The sequence below is a fragment of the Pleurodeles waltl genome, chromosome 11 (genome assembly GCF_031143425.1).
Source record: "Pleurodeles waltl isolate 20211129_DDA chromosome 11, aPleWal1.hap1.20221129, whole genome shotgun sequence".
NCBI lineage: Eukaryota > Metazoa > Chordata > Amphibia > Caudata > Salamandridae > Pleurodeles > Pleurodeles waltl.
The window spans coordinates 541,570,652-541,592,475 of NC_090450.1; positions in this window are offsets into that span (position 1 = coordinate 541,570,652).

Genomic DNA, 21,824 nt, shown 5'->3' on the forward strand with positions numbered 1-21,824 from the left:
TTGGGTGTGTTGCCCCTAAGAGGTTATTTGGCCCGTACGCGTAGGTTGGCTGTAGAACTTGAGTACTGTGATTGCACTCCTGGGGAGGTAGACAATGTGGTACACTTCACCCTGTTTTGCAACAAATGTTTTATGGTGGGGCACAGGTGGCCCACCCCTTTTTTAAGTCTGGTGAAGCAAATTGCACTAAAACTGCACTAGCACTTTGTTCAAGGCCGGGTAATATCAGCAAACACAACTCAATAGCCTCATATATATGGGCTGCTTGGCCCCGGCTGAGGGAGCTACCAACTAAATTATGGCTGACTGATCCACAAGACTTAAAAGGCCCTAGCTGCCGTTTGTGAGATAGAACTACAGCTCTCTTCTGTATAAATTAGGCTCTTTTTACCTCCTTTAAAGTCATACAGCAACAAAATTACTGCTGCTAACACTAACCGCTATGAGCAAATGCACTTTCTCCCTGAGGCCCCCTTGAGTAGGTTTGGTACCGAAGGGGAATGCTCCTTTTTCTAGATATGTAAGGAGGGCTGTATCTATAAATGTATGTATTTAACTGTATAGGTGTCTTTGGTTCCTTTATGAGCAATGGACTTGTCTGGACAGAGCTGATTCCTTCTATTGTGTTTTTAAGATATGACTAATGATTTTATGTAACTAAGTCTTATTGTTTGCATGGACTGCTTTTTATATATCGTAAGGCTTGTAGCTGAAACAATTGAATAAATGACTGACTGAAAAAATAAATATTGGTCTGAATATCTGTACAGCAAAAGAGCAACAGGTGGATATAACCAAGAGTACTTTGCATTCTAGAATATTCAGGTCAGTTGAAGAGTGCTAAGGGCTGCTGAGTAAAAGTCAGGACTGGTTGAATCTATTGCAAATGATATAGGCCCACTGGTAGCCACACTGAACACTAACATACACGAACTGCAACAACCAAAGCAATTGAAAATGGATAAGCAAACATGTGCCACCATTCCACAAAGATTGTAAACACACTAGTCCTGACCAACACAGTGAGTGCAGTTATGCCAGCCACCACATTAAACAGATGTTGCAAGGCATGCACTCTGATAACTGGTCAGCCTTTTCAAGTTTGCTGCAGGAGATTAAAGCAGGCCCCCTGCAGCCCTGGCAGTGCACGGGGCCCCAAACACTCCAGGGAGCCCACAATCCTTCAAGGGGCCCCATTCAGTGCAAAATCAATGAATGAATGGGAGATATGTTAGCCTCAGGGGCTCCTCATCACATTCCATGGGGGACACAATTTTTCATTATGCCACTGGGTTTGATAGCCCAATACCCTGACCCATGCTTCACTACAAGGTACATATCCCTAAAAATTGCATTTCTACCCAGAGCTGCCACTGACATATCACACGGCTCCAACTAACTGATGAGGCGCTCACCCCATTGAATCCTGAGCAAGCTCCATTTGCTATTCCCATCACCCTTGCTCTACAGCAGACAAAATGCACGAAATAGAGAGTCCTACTTCACTGTATGGACTGAGACGGCTTTTTTTTTCAGAACAAGCACAAATGCTTATTTTTATGAGTAGAACCCTCATCCACTATAGTTACCGCTTGGTGGCATGCTTCTTCATTGGGTTTCTTCCCGTTGCACTATGGAAAGGGACGTGCTGCAACCAATGAGTTACACAGGTGCACTGAGTAATATCAAAAGATATGTAAGAAAATAGGAGTAGTGGGGTTGTTGTTTCATTAAAAATACCTGACTGGTAGCTCCTGTTATTTTAATAAATGCTCCAGTCGGTATGAGTAAAAGTGGGAAAGAAAAAGTGGGAAGTCCTTAGGGGTACCACAGCCCTAACTTCCTCCTATAATCTGATCAACATGTTCTTGCTACACTTGTGGCTTTCATCAGGACCTAAAATCTCACCCTGTGGAACCACTCCTTATACACTTATTTCCGTGAAGCAGCCCCATGACTTTATCACTATGAGTCATTCTTAATCACTGTTCATCATTACAGTCATATTCCTCCCTAGAACAATTGTACAAAGTTATTACTGTTTTTCAATTACAACAATATTCCGTGTAGGTGACATGATCTTCTAGTGCCTTCACCCACTCTCAGTGTTGCTGGGCAGCATAAGGTTTGGCTTCCAGTCACATGACTCACCTAGACTCAAGTATTTCCAAGCTTCATGTCAATCTTGCTGCCCTGGTTATTGACACATATTAGGGACTGTCTTGATGGAATGTCATACGGAGGCCGGAGGACAGCAAAGGTGTGCAGCGTCCCTGGTTCATATACACCCTACACTTTCAGAAAACTAGCTACTACTGAATATCGAGGTCCAGAATATCGACATGCAAGAATATCGTGGACAGAATATCAAGGGATAAAATATCAAAAGATAAGGGATAGAGGCAAGCACAGATTTACTATTCCAGCTCCATACACGGGTCTCCTCCAAATTTAGGCCATGGGCCCCATGTGCCACCCACTGCAAACGGCGACCAGGTAGCAGCAGAAATTGTCACCCTTTCGTCTCCCCAAACCAAATACGTCACTAATAGAGAATATTTAGTACAATGTTGCTAGGGATCACGAGTGGTGCGTAAGCAAAAAAATTAAAGGCGGTGGGCCAGCATCCAAGCAACCTTTTAGCAACTACAGCGAGACAGTGGGCTGTGATCACTATGGCAGGCAATGCTCACGAATGATGCAGGGCCCATTCACCTCGAGTCCCCAGATGATGCCTTCGACAATCCTCTCCCAGCCTTTCAGGCACCAGAATGGAAGTTCAGGATGGCACATTCTTGCCAACGCTGTCAAACGCAGGAGTCGATGAGGATTACAATACAGCCATTGTGGCCGCAGTGCACATTTCAGGCCGCAAGACAACACCGACTACAAATTGTATTCTATGGTAGGTAAACCAGGCATGGAGAGAATTAAAGAATGCCTTCCCTGCACAGTAAAAACATGCCGCCATGTGCTGGCAGGAGCTGTTAAAGTCTGACCCAGGTCCACGAGGAATGAACAGCCCACAAGAAATGCAAGGTGATTCTGAAAGAGCAGGTGTGATTTGGCCAACATGACTACATCGGGAAGGAACTCAGGAGAGGCTTCTTACGAGGGCTGCTGACATATAAAAGAGCACCTTAGGGCCTGCCCGTCACTTTTTTGGGACAGAGATTAGGCGGCTAGAAAGAGTGACGAAGAAAGGCTCACTAGAGCGGAATATGGATACATTGGTGGGGGCTTGTCTCACAAAGGGCATTCTTCTCAGTCGCGCGCACTAAGTGACGGTGATAAAAACCGAGACACGGCCGTCCGATGGGAGAGATGTATAGAAACTCCAGTGATTGATGATAGTATCTTCCAGGCAGCTCTGATCACGGAAAAAACTGCAAACACCAACTGACCCTGGTAAACCATCAGGTATTTACCCAAGAGTAATATGTCTTTACAAAAAGTATATTATTGGGTGTTACAGGACAGAACAATGAGAAGCATACTCCCTGGACAATAAAATACGTTTTCCATTTAAAGATGCGTATGGTGAACGTAGAAGGTCATACCTGAAAATACTAAATTTGCCCTCATATTGACTCAAATTTGGAATACTTATAGGAATGATTGATCACAATGAACTCGACAGAACCAAGATTCAATTTGTGAATTTTTGTTATCGTGAAATAGGGGACGTTGGATATCAAGGTAATTTGCGTCGAGTGTAGAACAATTAACAGGCCTAGAGGATATCACCAATACATGTAACAATTGTTAATATATAATGAACTCTGCCAACTCTTCTGTAATTCACCCTGGCTTATTTTCAGATTATAAACGACTGCTAACGGGAAATGTTTTATCACATCTGTTTACGGACCATTCATGAAATGGGAATCATCTTCCAAAAACTTCTATCATGCATTGTCACCAGGCAATGAAGAGCACCGTCTATTCTCTGGGACAGATTCATTAAATAAGGTATTGTCTGTCCTTAAGCAGCTTGTTATATCAGTATGCAAGATCGCTGAGTGGAGATCCTGGAAAATGCACACATAAAAAAATGCAATGTGGGAGTTCAAATAGAATCGGAGGGCCCAATTGACGAAAAACAGGGAAATAATTGTGAGAGGAAAGTGGGAAAGTGGGTAAGAGGTACGAATGAATGAATGAATATGGTGCGCCTGCATTTCTTAAACATAGAATCCACCACTTCCATTTTAGTTAGCGCTAGCGCGACAAATAGGAGGCCAGTCAGGAAAAAGAAAAAACTGTCTGAACATACAATGTACAACGCAACATGGTGAATCCAATGGGCTAGACAAAAAACAGAAAAAAAAACAAAAACGTCACGTACGGAAGGATTCGGGCCCATATTTATACTTTTTGACGCAAAACTGCGCTATCGCAGTTTTGCGTCAAAAAAAATTGCGCCGTCTAACGCCATTTGGATGCGCCATTCGGGCGTCAAATTTATACTTTGACGTACGGCGGCGCAACCAACAGATGGGAGTCATTATTTCGTGACGCAAACAGCGTCGGTCTGTCGTAAGGGAAACCCACGTAAAAGGGACGCAAATCACTGTGGGTCGATTTACGACAGCGCAATCGTGAAAACGCCGGTTTTTTTCACGCTATTGCGTGACATTTTTGCGCGAAAACTGCACTTACAGGAGAGGAGACCCAAAATGGATCCCAGATGCCCCAACAGACCCCAGGAGGATGAGAGCAGACCAGGACCCAGCCAGGAGGAAGCATACAGGAACCAGGACATGTTAAAGAAAAAAAGAAAGTGTCGCTTCAGTGCAGAGGAGCAGGAAATCCTGGTGAAAGAGGTGACGGAACACCAGCACCAACTTTTCATATCCTCAAAATTGCCACTCAGTAGGAGAGAGGCCATCTGGAAAGAAATTGTGGACAAGATAAACAGTGTGGCTGAAGAACGCCGGACAGTCACCGAGTGTAAGAAACGCTGGCATGACTGTAAACGTAGGACCAAAGAGAAAATGGCCAGGAACAGGAAGGCAGCAATGCAGACTGGAGGGGGGAGTCCAGCACAACAGGAGGCCCTGGACCACATGGAGGAGATGGTCGCAGCCGTCATCCCGGAGGAGATCGTCACAGGGATACAAGGACTGGACATCGCAGACTACCACGACACTACGCACATGCAGGGTAAGTCGCATGGGGAATTACAATGCAATAATGAGGACTGTAAGCAGGGGGGGGATACCTACTACACAATGCATGTAACTTAGCACATATATGAAGTGGCATGGGGAAAGGGGCACGGCAGGGGGGAATGCCCAGTACTGACCATAGCCGGGGCACGACAAAATACTGCCACCACTACAGTCCCACGGGGACATCCTGTAATTACAACAAGAGAGCCAAGGGAAACCAGTGACAGGTGGGAAGGACACTACCCTGAATCCACATCCAGGCACTTGTTTTGCACAAACTATTCCCCATCAACTAGGTCCCTACCTGTAATGCAGTAGCAAATACAACAACTGCAACTTAACTGCCACCACAGTTGACAATAACACCTCTCATCTCTGGGCAGCTATAGTACCAAATGGCAGGAACCCCACCCTGGAACATACATTCCTAAATTAGGGGGTGAGGATGACATCTGCAACTACTCCTAGAAATAAGACAAAGGTACCAGTACACTTAAATGCCGAATGTCCATAACTGACACATACATAAGCCTAAGTAAACAGCAATAGGAGCCACACAGCACTAACGACACACACATGCTGCATACGTCAGGGTCCCTCACGTGCCTGCCTAACAATGCTACATCACAAATGTCATACTGCTCAGACAACAACATTGACGAGGGGACACAGGCAACTGGTCAATGAAACACATCTGCACAGTCTAACCAAAAAATAGGACATTCATACGATAAACAGGCCAATCCAGTAAGACACACATGAGACCCCATCAGATACAAACATCAACAATGTTTACATCCATACCACATCCTAACATTGACATACATAGGTCATGCCACCTAACATGTACAGATCATGCAATGTGAATAAAAAGTGTATGGTGCAGGGCCTGTGAGGCAAGTGTGCTGGCAGGGCAGTCACAACACCCACAGTCAGTCAAAGTGTAGCGTGGCAAGTGAAACGTATACTTTGCGCAATAGCCTCAGGCTGGAGGCCTTTGTGCATCTTACCCTGAATGTACTTATACTCATTTGCTCACATCTAAGTGCCTCAGAGCACTTTGCACTAAATGAATCTCATTGCCCTTCCTATCAGTTAATGTAGCAAATAGTCAGTCCTAAGGTGTTGGCAATTAGTCAAATCACCCTGTTTTGCCTACTTCTGCACTGGAGTTTGCCAGAACATATTCACTCTGTGCCCCAGTCAAGGATACCGTCTGGTTCGTTGATGATAGATGTGGTAGGGGTTAAGGTTTGCCATTCCTGCGTAGGGAAACTTTGTCATCACAATGACATATGTCTTTTAAATTCACTTCCTCGTCCCAAGACACGTATGGGGGAGTTTACAAACAGAAAATCACATCTAGATGCTGCCTGCCTTGCTGCTGATGCACAACCAGATCCCAGCCCATTCCTCTGATATGAGGGATGATGTCTCCCCTGTGATTCAGACAGCCAAGCTCCAAACTTAACATGCAGTGCTATATATAGAACAAGCAGAGGGAGAGTAGAAACTGTTAGGCACCATGATAGCTGTGTACCAATGTATTACTCTCCTGCTGACTATTTCAGTTCTAACTGTGTGTATTGTTTTGGTTATTGGGGCTCACACCTAAATTCCTACAAGTCAGTTGTACAATGAAACTTCATATCAAACAAATCCTGTCTGTGTCATTTGTGTATGGGAACATACCGGAAAAGATAGAAATGTGTAGGACCTGAGTGACCACCACTTCCCTGAGAAGTCCCAAAGATGTCATGGGCTTGGACTTCTAAACATTCCTCTGTTGTGGGAGACCAGAGGCACTGCTAGTCTGTCTGAGCTAAATAGAATATCTGGGTGACCGAGTTATTTACAAGTGGGTCAAACTTAGTCCCCCACACCATTAGCTATCCTGCTGCCTAGAAAGCCAAGAATCACATGTAGGATAATGAGAGCCCACCCAAACAAATGTCCCTCCATAACAATAGTGAAACACCGAGGGAGGAGTAGGACAAAAAAATGCATATTCCGAAATAATTACAAATCAACACCTAGAGATGACCTGGCAGGCATGTCTGATAGCTCCATATCATATATGTGACACACAGGTGGGCCATAGGCCTACAACAATGCCCTATGACGGACAGCAGATACCAAGACAAAATCAGAGTACAAAGTTAAGGCATCCAAAGGCTTGTATCTTAGTGCTAAATGATCTCAACACAGACACACTAATTGTACCCTGTTTCTTTGCAGAGGAACACGGATCTCCTGCCGATATGCCTGTCCATGAGTTCCCTGATGACATGGATGACGAGACCATCAACCTCACACAAGAGACCATTGACATGGTCCTCGAAAGCCTCCAAACCCCCCCTTCAGTAACAAGGAGGAGCCAAGAAGAAGCAGCCACCACAGTAGAACCACCCGCCACCCCAATTGTAAGACCTGCCAGCTCCAACACAGCTGAGGACTCTGACGACACTGGCACCAGCTTCGAAAGAACAGTCGTTGGGGTCCAGCGGGAGCTGGCCAAGGAGGTGCGGGTGGGGATGCAAACTATGGCAGCCAGCCTTGAGGGGGTGCGTTCGTGCATGCTGTCAACTGCTGATCAGGCAGCTGCAATGCAAGCCAGAACATCGCTGTTGGAGGAACTTTTAGTAACACAGAAGGCAATCTGCACAGCTGTCATCCAGTTGACCAAACAACTCCAACAGCAAGCCAGTCAGCGTGTGCACGAATGCAACATCGAACCCCTCAGGGCAGACCTGGCTGCCTACCATCGGGATGTGGCTGCCATTCTGAAAAACCAGCATGCTCTCCTTGCTGCAGTACTGCCCTTCATAACTGGACAGGGATCAGCCCCCGGGATGTCTGCCTCCATGTCTTCTGACACTGAGGTGTGTGTTGCCCCTTCAAAACCAACAACAACAAGGACACACCAGGCAACACACACATCAGAAGAAGAAGACATGGAACAGATAACATTCACTCGCAAGAGTACCCGGAAGCCCTAGTCCCTGCACCATGCCCTACTCTGACCAAGGTCCTACGTTTTGACACATGCCAGCCTCACTCCAACTACCCTCAATGACTGTTCGGCAATCTACTGTTTAACTTGTACACATTGGCTGTAAATGTTTCTCTCCTACCATTTGGCAATTCCTGTTCCTCTGCACCGTCTGTGACATCACCCCAGCATGTCAGGAGCATCATCCACACCCTGTAAATAGGATCACCATTTAAGAATGCACCAGAACGGACTCACCTAACATTGTTAATGGACTTTTTGCACTACTCCACCTAAAAATAAATATCACTTGCACACCTATTGTGTCTCTGTGTCATTTCACACTTCAACTGTGCAGTACATAACTCCAAAGTGGCTGTGTGGCAACCATGTCGATTCTCTATACTACTGTCCTGATTTCATATATACTGAAACATCTGTGCAGTGGCCAGGATTGCATCATAGCTTTACTAGACTGAGGAAAATAACTGATGTAGGGACTAAGCACACACAATCATGCTGTGTTGGACAGAATGAGGCCCCATCCATAGCTATTCTAGACAACTAATGGTGGCTGAGAAATGTAGGCACCTTGCAATACTAAAACAATACATTATGCTGTAAAATGAAAGGAATGATAACCAAATTACACTGCATCAATCACCCTTACAGCGTATACTACCATGAAGGAAAGTCATGCTCAAGCAGTACACACATGATGTAGGTCAGCAATGACAGCAACAAGACAAGAGTGTGAACAAATACTCATCTACAAAGCTCTCCCTAAACTTCACAATGCTGTCCGACCTATCTATTTACCTACAAAATCAACTCTGGAAGCACTCTTTGTGAAGTAGGATACATACCAACCCCAAATCTTGATGATCTATGCACACTACCAATGGTGGCTCTCCCACATGGTGGATACTTACCAAGTTAGCACACGGGTAGCTGGCATGTTAAACCTCAATAGCCTGGGGATAGCGAGCATAGGACACAAATGTCATACTAAAACTTTCTGCTACACTGATGTCAAGGCCATGAAAAGGTAGCACCTAACGCATCAGGTAAAGGGTTAACAAAAGTTTTATTTCCAATAAGTAATAAAAGAGGCAACTAAGGGAAAGATAAACCTACACTAATCTAACCTGACTACTACTAACCCACAACTGTCCCTAACTAACCTAAGCTAAACTTACTCTACACATGTAACGAAACGATCTAAACATCAACCCCCCACCCACCATTATGAGACAAGACACATGCAGGACAACACTTACTAACCTACACACATACTACACTATCCTAAACAAACATATATTTTTTTGTATTTTTTTTGTTTTTATATATTTTTTTTTTTTATATTTTTTTTTTTAAACAGGAATCCCAACATTGCCCCCACCCACCCACCCACACAAAAAGATAAGATATAAAGAAGAAGGACCCCCCCACCCTCTTACCTAACACTAACTAAGCTAATTTCCTACACTTATCCTATAACTAACCCCCCAAACCCAACTAACAGTATGAAATAGGAAAGAGGTGAGAGGGGAGGGGTAAAAGTTCTGGAGGGCAAAATGTCTACTGATTTGGCACCTTCTTCTTCACCTCAGCCATGTCCTCCGTCAGGGTGTCAACTTTTGCAATCAACCTGTCCAATTTCCTTGACAATGCGTGGAAGTCCGCTGGGTTGATCGGAGGGTCAGTGCAGGTCTGGGTGCCGGTGGAGGTGGATTGTGTTGGTGGAGTGGTGTGGGCACGGGACTGCCCTGCTCCCACCACACGGCTGGGTCCAGGTCTGGATGAGGATGCCTGGTCCGTTGCTGGGTCCACTTGGCCAGACCTGGTGGATGTAGTGGCGGGGGTTGTTGGGGGCACCGTTGGGGGAGCCTGTGGTGTGGCATACCACGCCCCGGAGGCCCGTTCCGAATTGTATCTGCGGGCCATCCTCCGATACCCACACTGCACCTGCAGGATGTGGCTGTACCTCATTGCCCGGCGCTCAAACTGGTTGCGAGCTGCGGCACTCAGGTTTGCAGCTGTGAAGGGAAAAGGCAAATATTGAGCATAGAATTTACAGTGGGTTGAATACCACAATGGGTAATTTGTCCATTACTAGCAATGTATTGGTTGCAGCAATTGTTACAACATATTTCACGGGAAGGCTCAGAGGAAGTACATGTGAATCATGCATACTGAAGGGCATATCACATATAGCATATCCATGTCTCTACATGATGGATGACATCACCCTAAACTACTCATACAATTCATACCTAAGCCATTATACATTATGGCACCAGCTCGTCCGCATACTGACTTCACTACATATGTCATTCTATGTGATAAGAATCACACTCCTCACTCAATGGCATTTCGAAATAGTTGTGTGCTAAGATTGAACCCCTGGCCATGAATCATATGTCGACACTATGGGCCAGATGTAGGAATTGATGGGAAATCAACTAGCAAATTGCAAAGCTGAACGGTGTCTCTGACACCGTCTGCGAGTCACTATGGGGTCCCTAAATCCCACCTCATGAACATCAATGATGTGGGTTCCAACTTGCACCACCTTAGCAACTATGGGCACTCACGGGGATGGAGGCCTGCTGGGAACAGCAGAACTCCATAGACGTGACTGCTTTTAAATGAAGCAAGTTATTTTTCACCAAGTGTAGGCCCTTTATCTGAAAGGAAAATGAGCTGCGATTTGTTTAAATTCACAACAATTGATTGTTCGTAATTTACACAATAATTATTGCTCCCCTAGACCACTGGCTGTTTTGTGCAGGAGTATTTTGGTCCACTCACAAAGGTGAAGGTTCACAATGAGGACCCCTTCCAGTCAGCAAGTTGGTTAGCATCCACTTCAAGTGGATGATAACAGCTACTCACTTTGCAACCACGTACTCGTTAGCAAATGGGATTGCCTAACACTGTGATTTGCAAGTAGGGCTGGTAAACTCCTTTATTTTTTTCATTTAGAAAAGCATTTTGCGAATATGTACATGACCACCAAAAACATTTCGGATTAGGAAACAGACGTTTGCAACTCACTAACATCAAATTATGCTATTTGCAATGTGGAGACATTTTGCTACATCTGGACCTAGGTACAAACTCAAGTCACAAAAGGTGTTAAGTACGTGTAACATACTGGTTGCTACAGTCCTAGGTACCCTGTTTCACAGTAACATCCCAGTCTTTGTGGGTGGTGTGGGAAGAACAAACAACAATCCCATGATCAATGCACAACCAGGAGTGTACAGAAAGTTCAACAAGCATGTGCCTTCACACACAACACCTATGAAGGGCTAGCAACACGTTGGAGTCAGCCCAACCTTGTCACATCCCAGGTCCACACATGTCAAAATGATATGACTTAGCCAAACATAACATACTATTAGTGAGGCATGTTTTACAACACACACAGAGGAGGTAGAACACCCATTCACATGATTCAACAGAACACCTAGGCCATTGCACTCAAGTCACACACACTTCGAGGTCACCTTGTGGAAGTACATGCCCCCGGAAGATCCGACCTACAGTGTACACAGTCCATCCTCAACTAGGAAGAAGCACTTGTCATCGAAGCCATGTGCCTAAGCTATCTGGGAGACTGTCAGTCTGATATGCTGACTCAGTTAATGGCAAGTTCCTGACCAAGTCTAACATTGACCAGTGTATTCAAAATGAGTCATGCTATTCCCAATTGTCGCACTAATTGAATGACCTACTGCCCCTCAATCTGAGAGATGACTAGGTATTGCTTTACCGAAACATTATTCCAATTTGATATCACACCAAAACAACAAAGCCAATGAACGGCCAGCACATCAAATCATGAATTATCCTGAACACACAGTAATCCATCATGCTTCATTTCCAAACAATGTAAATAGCACTTAGGCAACACTCACTGTAGGTATCGGGGTCGTCAAAATGGGCTACCTCACCAACGGTGTACGGGGCTGGTCCACCTGTAAAGCATGAAAGGAAGATTATACTCAGACTGGGTGAACAGACAAATAATTTCTGTTACAATGACAGTGTGTGAATATTACATGGTAATGATACACTTTCACACATGCTCATCCTGCCTGGCTGACTTTGTACTCTAGATTATCATTGGATGAGTCTCCTGCTCCAGTGACACACCCTACTACACTCATGCAGTGGCCAGGACAGTCATGTGTCGTCCAAGTTAATCCTCCATTAGTAGGCCCGAACAATCATGTGATCCATACATCTCAGCATGTGCATCCCAGAGAGAAACATTCCACAACTGGTTCCATGAGGACTGCATGACCACTCACAATCAAACAGGCTATGTGGACAGGTTCCAGACACACATGTGACATATGTGTGGACAACATGACTAACTTCATGTGACGTGAAGGCAACACACAGGTGTTGCATCATCATGTGTTTGCAATTTTCGGTCTAGCTATGGCGTCTACATATGTAGGTATGTTGTTTCTACATGACGTACTCACTGGCCATTATGACCAGTAGAGTACAAATAGAGCAGTTCACGTGTTGCTTTTCAGACACAAATGCAACAGTACATTCCATGCAGCTACAGCCATCTGGTATGTGTTGCAAAAATGAGGCATCGGCCTGGTAGCATAGGTCTTCATACACACCCGGCAACAAATACACATTTGGACACATATGTATACCTTTGTAGCGCAGCATTTGCATCATTTTGTGACGCAGAGAGGGGGCTACTTAGCAAAATACAAATAGATGTTGCATTTTACTGCTGTTATTGGGTGTACATGTGTAGCAAAAATGGGGATTTATGTGTATGCCCATGGGCCTAGGTTTCCCTAGTATAACACGCAGTCAGCTACTTATTTTGCAGATTGGCTACCAATCATCACATGTTCACGCACACATTCCTATTATTCCCATGTAATTGATTATTACTCACCAACATAGCCACCAATCCGGAGTCCCAGGTGGTCCAGCAGGTCCTGTTCCCTGCTGATCAGATCTGCCCAGCGGTGCTTGAGTTGATGGATATTCCTCAGACTCCCGTAGACCCGGACCAGGTGATGGCGCACCTTCTCCCAACGGATTTTCCTCGCCTCCGTGTGATACCCCTGTATCACACGGACCCCAGCCTCCAGCATCAGTGGGAGGAAATGGCTTACGAGCCATATGAAGCCCCCCAATTCGTCCTCACCCATCCTGGACAGGCGAGGCCTACCTGACATGATGAGAGGTGTAAAAAAGTACAAAAGAAAAATGAAAGAAAAAGTGGGAAATGGGGAAAGGTAGAGGTGTGAAAGAAAAAGAAGAAGGAGAAAAATAGCCCAACTAACCCCCCAAACTATGCTACCCACAACAGACTCCCACAGACAATACAAACTATCACAGGTATAGACAAAACAACACTAAACAGACTGAGACAATGTTTGACAACAATAAAAGATTGACACAAAGACAAAATACAAGGCACACAGGACACTAAAGCAGTAAAACACAGGACAACACCTTTCACACAACCACACAGTCTAGATAACTCTGAGACTGCAAAGTGAAAGTGAAAGTCAACTCCCAGTACAGATTTGATAAACAGGATATCCTATTACATCACTTCCTGCATAAAATGGCCGCCGTTTTTATTTTCGCGTAATGCGTCATATTTTCACGCATACACAGATGTGCGTCATATTTTTTTGACGCATTACAGTGCACATGATGCGGAGTGTAAAAATATGCTATGAATATTAATATTTCAAATTGTACATGAGATGACCAACATATTGTGCATGTAGCGTCAATTTCACCACGCATACATCATGGGCGTCGTTTTTTTTACACGTACAGTGGTGCACATGATGCGGAGTCAAAAAATATGATATGAATATTAATAATTAATACTGTACATGAAATGACCAACATATTGTCCATGTAGCGTCATTTTGACCACGCATACATCATGGGCGTCATTTTTTTTACACGTACAGTGGTGCACATGATGCGGAGTCAAAAAATATGATATGAATATTAATAATTAATACTGTACATGAAATGAGCAATATATTGTGCATATAGTGTCAATTTCACGACGCATACATCATGGGCGTGGTTTTTATTACACGTACAGTGGTGCACATGATGCGGAGTCAAAAAATATGATATGAATATTAATAATTAATACTGTACATGAAATGACCAACATATTGTCCATGTAGCGTCATTTTGACCACGCATACATCATGGGCGTCATTTTTTTTACACGTACAGTGGTGCACATGATGCGGAGTCAAAAAATATGATATGAATATTAATAATTAATACTGTACATGAAATGACCAACATATTGTCCATGTAGCGTCATTTTGACCACGCATACATCATGGGCGTCATTTTTTTTACATGTACAGTGGTGCACATGATGCGAGTGAAAAAAAATGGTATGAATATTAATAATTAATACTGTACATGAAATGAGCAATATATTGTGCATATAGCGTCAATTTCACGACGCATACATCATGGGCGTGGTTTTTATTACACGTACAGTGGTGCACATGATGCGGAGTCAAAAGATATGATATGAATATTAATAATTAATACTGTACATGAAATGACCAACATATTGTCCATGTAGCGTCATTTTGACCACGCATACATCATGGGCGTCATTTTTTTTACACGTACAGTGGTGCACATGATGCGGAGTGAAAAAAAATGGTATGAATATTAATAATTAATACTGTACATGAAATGAGCAATATATTGTGCATATAGCGTCAATTTCACGACGCATACATCATGGGCGTGGTTTTTATTACACGTACAGTAGTGCACATGATGCAGAGTCAAAAATATTGTGGATGTAAATAATAATTTGAAGGTGAAATATCAAGACACTTTTGGATACATTTGTATCTGACTCTGCATTGTGTGCACTCATGTACATGAACAAATTATGACGGCCATGCTGTATGCGTAGAATATGGAGCAAATTTATCCAAATGTCTTCATGTGTTTAGCTTTGGAAAGGTGATTTGTCATGGTAAAACGGTGCGATGTGAGACACATTTGTGTTTGTATATGACAAATGTCCGTACTTTTATGTATAGACGGCCTTCACACTGTGATGTTTGGGATACGTTAACTAATGTATTGACCATATTTGACAACATATTTGGTGTAATTGCTGATGGCTATTTTGAAATGAGGTTTTTGATACCATTATGTATTCCGTCTCCAAATGTCCCCACCTTTATGATGGGGATGCTTTTATCTGTAGTCCTAACAGGGAGTGGGAGAGTCACTTTCAGTTTTTATGGGGCTGACCATGTCCCATTATGATTTTGTGTTTCATATTTGTGTAGGACTTGTGACATGGAGGCCACACATGTGCCTTATGCATGTGTTTAGTTCACAAGTACATGATTCCTGTATGTTTTGGGGGTGGTAGAGGTGGAGTTAGGCCCCCAGCACCCTAGGATTTGACCATCCAGAATAGCTACTGTATCCATGGAGTATTTTTATCATATCCTGGCAAACCTGCAGCAGCGGGCGAATGTAAGGCCATATGGTATGAATGACTGTTGACCATTCATTCATCTCATTAGCCCATTTGACGTTTGCAGTATTGATGATTTGGAGCTAAGTTGCATACCATTTTCATATGACTAAGGGGGTCATTCTGACCGCGGCGGGCGGCAGTCGCCGCCCGCCAAGCGGTTCCCGCCGAAAGACCGCGGCGGTCATTCTGGCTTTCCCACTGGGCTGGCGGGCGACCGCCAAAAGTCCACCCGCCAGCCCAGCGGGAAACACCCTTCCCACGAGGACGCCGGCTCAGAATGGAGCCGGCGGAGTGGGAAGGTGCGACGGGTGCAGTTGCACCCGTCGCGAATTTCTGTGTCTGCAAAGCAGACACTGAAATTCTTTGTGGGGCCCTCTTACGGGGGCCCCGCGGCACCCCCTACCGCCATCCTGTTCCTGGCGGAAGACCCGCCAGGAACAGGATGGCGGTAGGGGGTGTCAGAACCGCCGCCATGGCGGATTCTCAAGGGCAGCGGGAAGTCCGTTTCTGGCCGCGGCTGAACCGCCGCGGTCAGAATGCCCATCGGTGCACCGCCAGCCTGTTGGCGGTGCTACCGCCGACCTCCGCCATGGCGGTAATTACCGCCAGGGTCAGAATGACCCCCTAAGTTTGCAAGACTCTCAGCGTTCACGATGTGATAATGCGAAGATTGTTTTGCTTGTCTGTGTCCCTTTCTGCATAAACTGGTTTAGTGTCATGTTACAATCTTCCTGCTAGGTTCAAACTGGGACACAACTGTGATGGTCTACTTTCAAATATTAGGTTGGTTGTATGACATATGTGTACATGTGTGTGGGAATGTGGATCCAGTATGACCTGTCTGTGTGTATGTTGTCACTGTAACTTCAAGGTCTCCTCCTGAGTTAGTGGCAGCTGATGTTGTTGCAATTGTGTATTGCTCACATCATACACTTGAGAGAAGCCATTGATGACATGTTCACGTACACATGGATGGTCCCACCCTGTCTCTGAACACGTGTGATGTGACTTTCAAATGATCTCCAATTTTGGGCTGGATGAGAGACTGTTTCAGTTGTTTGGATCCGGCATGTCTAATTGTCACATTTGTACTCTTGTTGGGCTCTGTGTATGGTAATGTAACATGTCACATCCTACCCTCTGTGCATACAGTTGTGATGTTTATTTTTGGTGTGATGAATTTTAATGGCATTCTTGATCAATGAGACGACATTCATCTTCAGCTATTTCAAACTAAAGGTGGTCAGAAATGAATAGGCCAAAGCATGATGTGGTGTTTGTGATCTGTGTTTATTTACAAGTGTGGAATACAAGTGATTATAATGACTTAAGTAAAAAAATTGTTCACAAGCTGTTGGCGCCTACGCACTCCTGCTGCGGTGTTAGGTTGTTCCCCCTCCTGTTGCAGGCCAGCATCCTCCTCATCATCATCCTCAGGCATGTCTGGGTCCAGTTCAAGGCGGGGAATGTTCCTTTGTACACAAATATTGTGTAATATGGCACAAGTGAGTATGATTTTGCATACCATCTCTGGGGAGTATAGTAGGCTTCCGCCAGTGATGTCAAGGCAGCGGAACCTTGACTTTAGGATCCCAAAGGTCCTCTCCACAATGCTGCGTGTCCTCTTGTGGGCGTCATTGTATGCCCGCTCAGCAGCAGTATTTGGGTTCCCATATGGTGTCATTATCCAAGGCTGGATGCCATACCCCTGATCAGCTGAAAGAGAAACACAGAATGGTATCAATTAGATGTAGGAGGCACTGTTGTACGTATCTTTGATGGCAGTAGTTGTGTTGTGTTGTCTGTGACTATTTTGTGTACTAATGTGACAACCTATGGTTGTTGGTGGAAACTTTGGCATTGTTTTTTTTCCTTGGCTGAGCAAGTGTTTGTTGTCTAACTGTTTGTCAGCAGGATGTATTGGTTTCTCAAGTACAGTGTGCCCTCCCTTGCATTGTGACTTGTGACACAGGTGTCCGTGTGTCCTCACTGGGGGTGTGATGATAGTTCCATGCAGAGTTGAAACATGAAAGGGTATTAGAAACGTTCATATGAACATAGCCAGGCCATCCCATCCCTTAAAAGTTATGCATTGTATTAGTGTACAGGTTATTGTGAGACTTCCAATTTGCAAGGTGACATTTAGGCAACCACAGTCATGAATGTCTTCACACTAAGCTGTGGAGTAAATTCAAATGTGTGAGAGGTTCAATGGTGACTTGTGACACATGGCTAGTGATGTGAGTACCTCAGTGTGTCCCTGTCTAGGTGTTGCTATTGTGGTGTATGTGTTGTTTATCCTAGAGGGTTTCTGTGCAGTGAGTATATAAGTAGATTTTTGTCCTTACCAACAAGTAGTCCATTGCCATACCGTCCATCCTGGAAGTGTTGGTTGATGGTGCAGTGACGGAAGATGAATGCGTCATGTACACTCCCAGGATATTTAGCCACAATGTTGCTGATCAGTCCTTGGTGATCGACTATGGCCTGCACGTTGATGGAATGTGTGTGCTTCCTGTTGCGGTAGAGGTGTTCACTCGCAGCAGGTGGCACAAGGCGTACGTGTGTGCAGTCAATTGCACCAAGGACGTGCGGAAAGCCACTGATGGCGTAGAACCCCTGTTTTGTTTCCTGCTGCTTCTGCAGTGTGTTAGGGAAGCAGATGTGGCGGGGTGTCAGTCCAATGATGGCATCCAGTACTTTAGGCAGGAATGCGGAGAAAGATGGTTGTGAGATTCCACAAACCAGGGCACCAGTTGTCTGAAAGGAGCCACTTGCCAGCAGGTGAAGTACGGCAAGCAGCTTTGTTTCTGTTGGGATAGTGCGTGGAGTCACTAAAGTGGGGGCCAATTGCTGTTCAATATTTGTCAGCAGCTGCTGAATGGCCTGCCAGTTCAACCGGTACCTCTGGATGATGTCTCGTTCCCTGAGGCCATGCAGGGTTGTTCTTGGGCGGAATATCCTCTCCTGCCTTCTGCGTTGTCTTTGGGGTCCCTGCTGTTGTTGTTGTGGCTGCTGTTGTTGCTGCAGGGCTCTGCGTCTACGTGCACGTTGAAGAAAAAGCACCTCCATGTCTCCCTGTTGCTGCTCTGCTGCTCTGTTGTTTGTTCTGTGTGTTCTGATTAAGTACAGGTGTGTTTGCCCCATTTTAACGCCTGCCCTGACCCAGGCGTTAAAATTTCACGCTATTCGTGCTTTGCGCCATTTTTTTGCGCCGCCTGCCGCGCGGGAGTGATTTTTGCCCTGGAGCATAAATACCACGCACCGCTATGTGCGTCTGTTTTTAGACGGGAACGCCTTCCTTGCATCTCATTAACGCAAGGAAGGCGTTCACGCCAAAAAATGACACTATTTGCCCATACTTTGGCGCTAGACGCGTCTAACGCCAAAGTATAAATATGGCGTTAGTTTTGCGCCGAATTTGCGTCGAAAAAAACGACGCAAATTCGGCGCAAACGAAGTATAAATACGGGCCTCGGTGATACAATATATGTACCAAAGAAAAGAGCCATGGGATAACCAAATGGGTGTAAGATAACATTTTTTGTGAATTATTCATCAGATTTGGAAAGATATGATCTTAGGTGAACCCAACCGCAGTGTTGTCTTTTCCCAATCCTAGCTCAGTCATTACTGGAAATTTCCATACATGCTTCATGTTTAAAGCAACCAGAAGAAAAAGAGTATTCCTTCCAATCAGGGGTGATTACTTGTTATGTACAAATTATTATGGTGAATAAGAAACAAAAATGGGTGTACCTGCTGGCAAGAAAACAAAATTGTACTTCCTTTCTGCCTAATAACATTACAAAGGGGATACATTATTGAACATATAGGTAAATTCTACTCCCAAATCAGTTTTTTTTCAGTTCAGCTTACTCACATTTTAATTATGTTAGCAGTCATATACTTGCTCAACAAATAATGGTACTCCTTCCACACAGAGGTCCTGGTTTACTTACCTAATTTTGTTCCTGATTAGAAGGGAGCTCTTATCAACATCTCACAGGTTTGTCCCCCCTCCGTCCTCGTCCTCTTCCCGGCTGCACACACACTCCCACCCAATCACGATGCTGCTGTCACCAGCATGACAGCAACATTGTGATTGGTCTGAGCTGCCTGCTTAGTCACTCAGACTGGGAGTGGGAGCCAGGGCATGTTCTCCACTCAGCTGTGCCATACAGCTGTGTAGAGAGCATGAAAAGTGCACGTCTGTTTGGTCGGCCCATCATGGCCGGCCAAAAAGGCATGCACAGTTTGTGGAGCAAAAGCCCTCCTCCAGCCCCTCCAACCAGCCCAGTCCTGCCCCTTACTCCCAGGACAAATAAACTGATCATAACATTGCAATATCATCATTTTATTTTTCCTTTCCCCACAATCCAGTGGGGCGACGCTGGTACTTTGTGTGATGAACTATGTAGATAGGGAGAACAAACAGTGGCATCATCTCCCCTCTCCTCTAGGTGGGACTTTCAGAATAACAATCATGGCAATTCTAGAACCAGATTTAAATCCACAACAAAATGTGTGCTAAAGACCAGTGATTCTTAACCTGTGGTCCCTGGACTCCCCAGGGGTTCTCAACATTCACTCAGGAGGCCCACAATACTACAGAAAATGTAAATAATATTAATGGTTTAATGAAATAACATAAATAAAAAAGCAAAATATAAAACAGAGAATTTTAAAATGCTTTGTAAAAAGAGCATGTATTAGGCGCAATCACTAGCACATCTCTTTGTCTTTTAGAACCCAGATTTTCTTAATTTGCTTTAGCTTATTAATTAAATAGTTCATAATTTGTTTATTTATTTGCTGTATAGTAGTTTCTGTATTTTATTTTTATTTTATTTTTTAGGTTCAAATCATAGAAATGCTCAGGTCAGACCTACACAAGTCAAAAAATAAGAACCACTGCTATAAACTCTTATCAATGTTCATCTGCATTTCCATGACTGTATCAGTGGCCAGAATACAAGGAAGAAGTGCTGCCTAAGGGATATGGTTGAATCTCTATATGTCTTGGGAAGAAAACTAGGATTCAATTTCAAGAGGCACAGCTATTTCATGGGGTAAATCGCATACTGTAACTAAGATCAGGAACGTTTTAAGGTATGGGCAAAGTGGGAAATTGCCCAGGACCCACCTTCCAAGGGGTCCCTGGAAAAGTTAACCTTCTATCTAAAACCATTCTGTGTATTTTTGTGCATTAACCTTTGACATGCCATTCACTATTCTTAGACAACATAGGGCTTGAATGAGTTAAAAAATGGGTAATAAAGTTCAATATTGTTCCAAATAGGGCCCCCCAAAATATGTCTTGCCCCTGGCCCCAAACTCCTAAAAAAATGACACTAACTGAGATCAACCAGTGGCACATGTGGAGACCAAAAATGCTTTCAATGCAACAGGTAGAAGTTGGTTTTTTTTCAGACATTAAAACGTATGAATACTACGCACAACATAATAGTTGAAAACTAGTATTTTATGATAGTTACAGAATACAATAAGCAAAAGTGGGGCATAAGCCAAGCAGGGACAAAGGTGCACAAGTTGTCATCCGTCTCCAGTCTTGTTTCCACTATTGATCATGTTGGCTTGCGGAATTGTTTGTTATCTCTCAGCGGCGGCTCACACGCACCGCCATTTTCATTTATGTGTGCATCCACTAAATCCAGAGGCGTAGCTTGGTCAGTAAGATTGGGGGTTGTGAGCTCCAGCTTTTCCAACAACCATGCTGGCAGGTAATTTTAAAATACATTATACAACAAGCAGGGCGCATGCGATGGGCTAATGGGGCAGCAGAAAGTGAGACACATGCAGATTGTTAGGGGTACTTTGTGAAAGAAAACACAATTATTTTGCCAAATAAACAAAAATGTTGAAGATTTTCAAAACAGAGAGGGACTATGTTTTTGTATGTGTGTATGTAAACATCCCTGGTGAAATCCGACAGTCAGCTCACCATATTCGACTGAAAGCAGCTGTACCCAAATATTTACCAGAAATACATTATTAGGGGGTGTAACATCACAAGCACCTCCTTGAATCTGCATCCATGACTAAATCAAAAGATGGTACTGCATTACAATGTAAATAA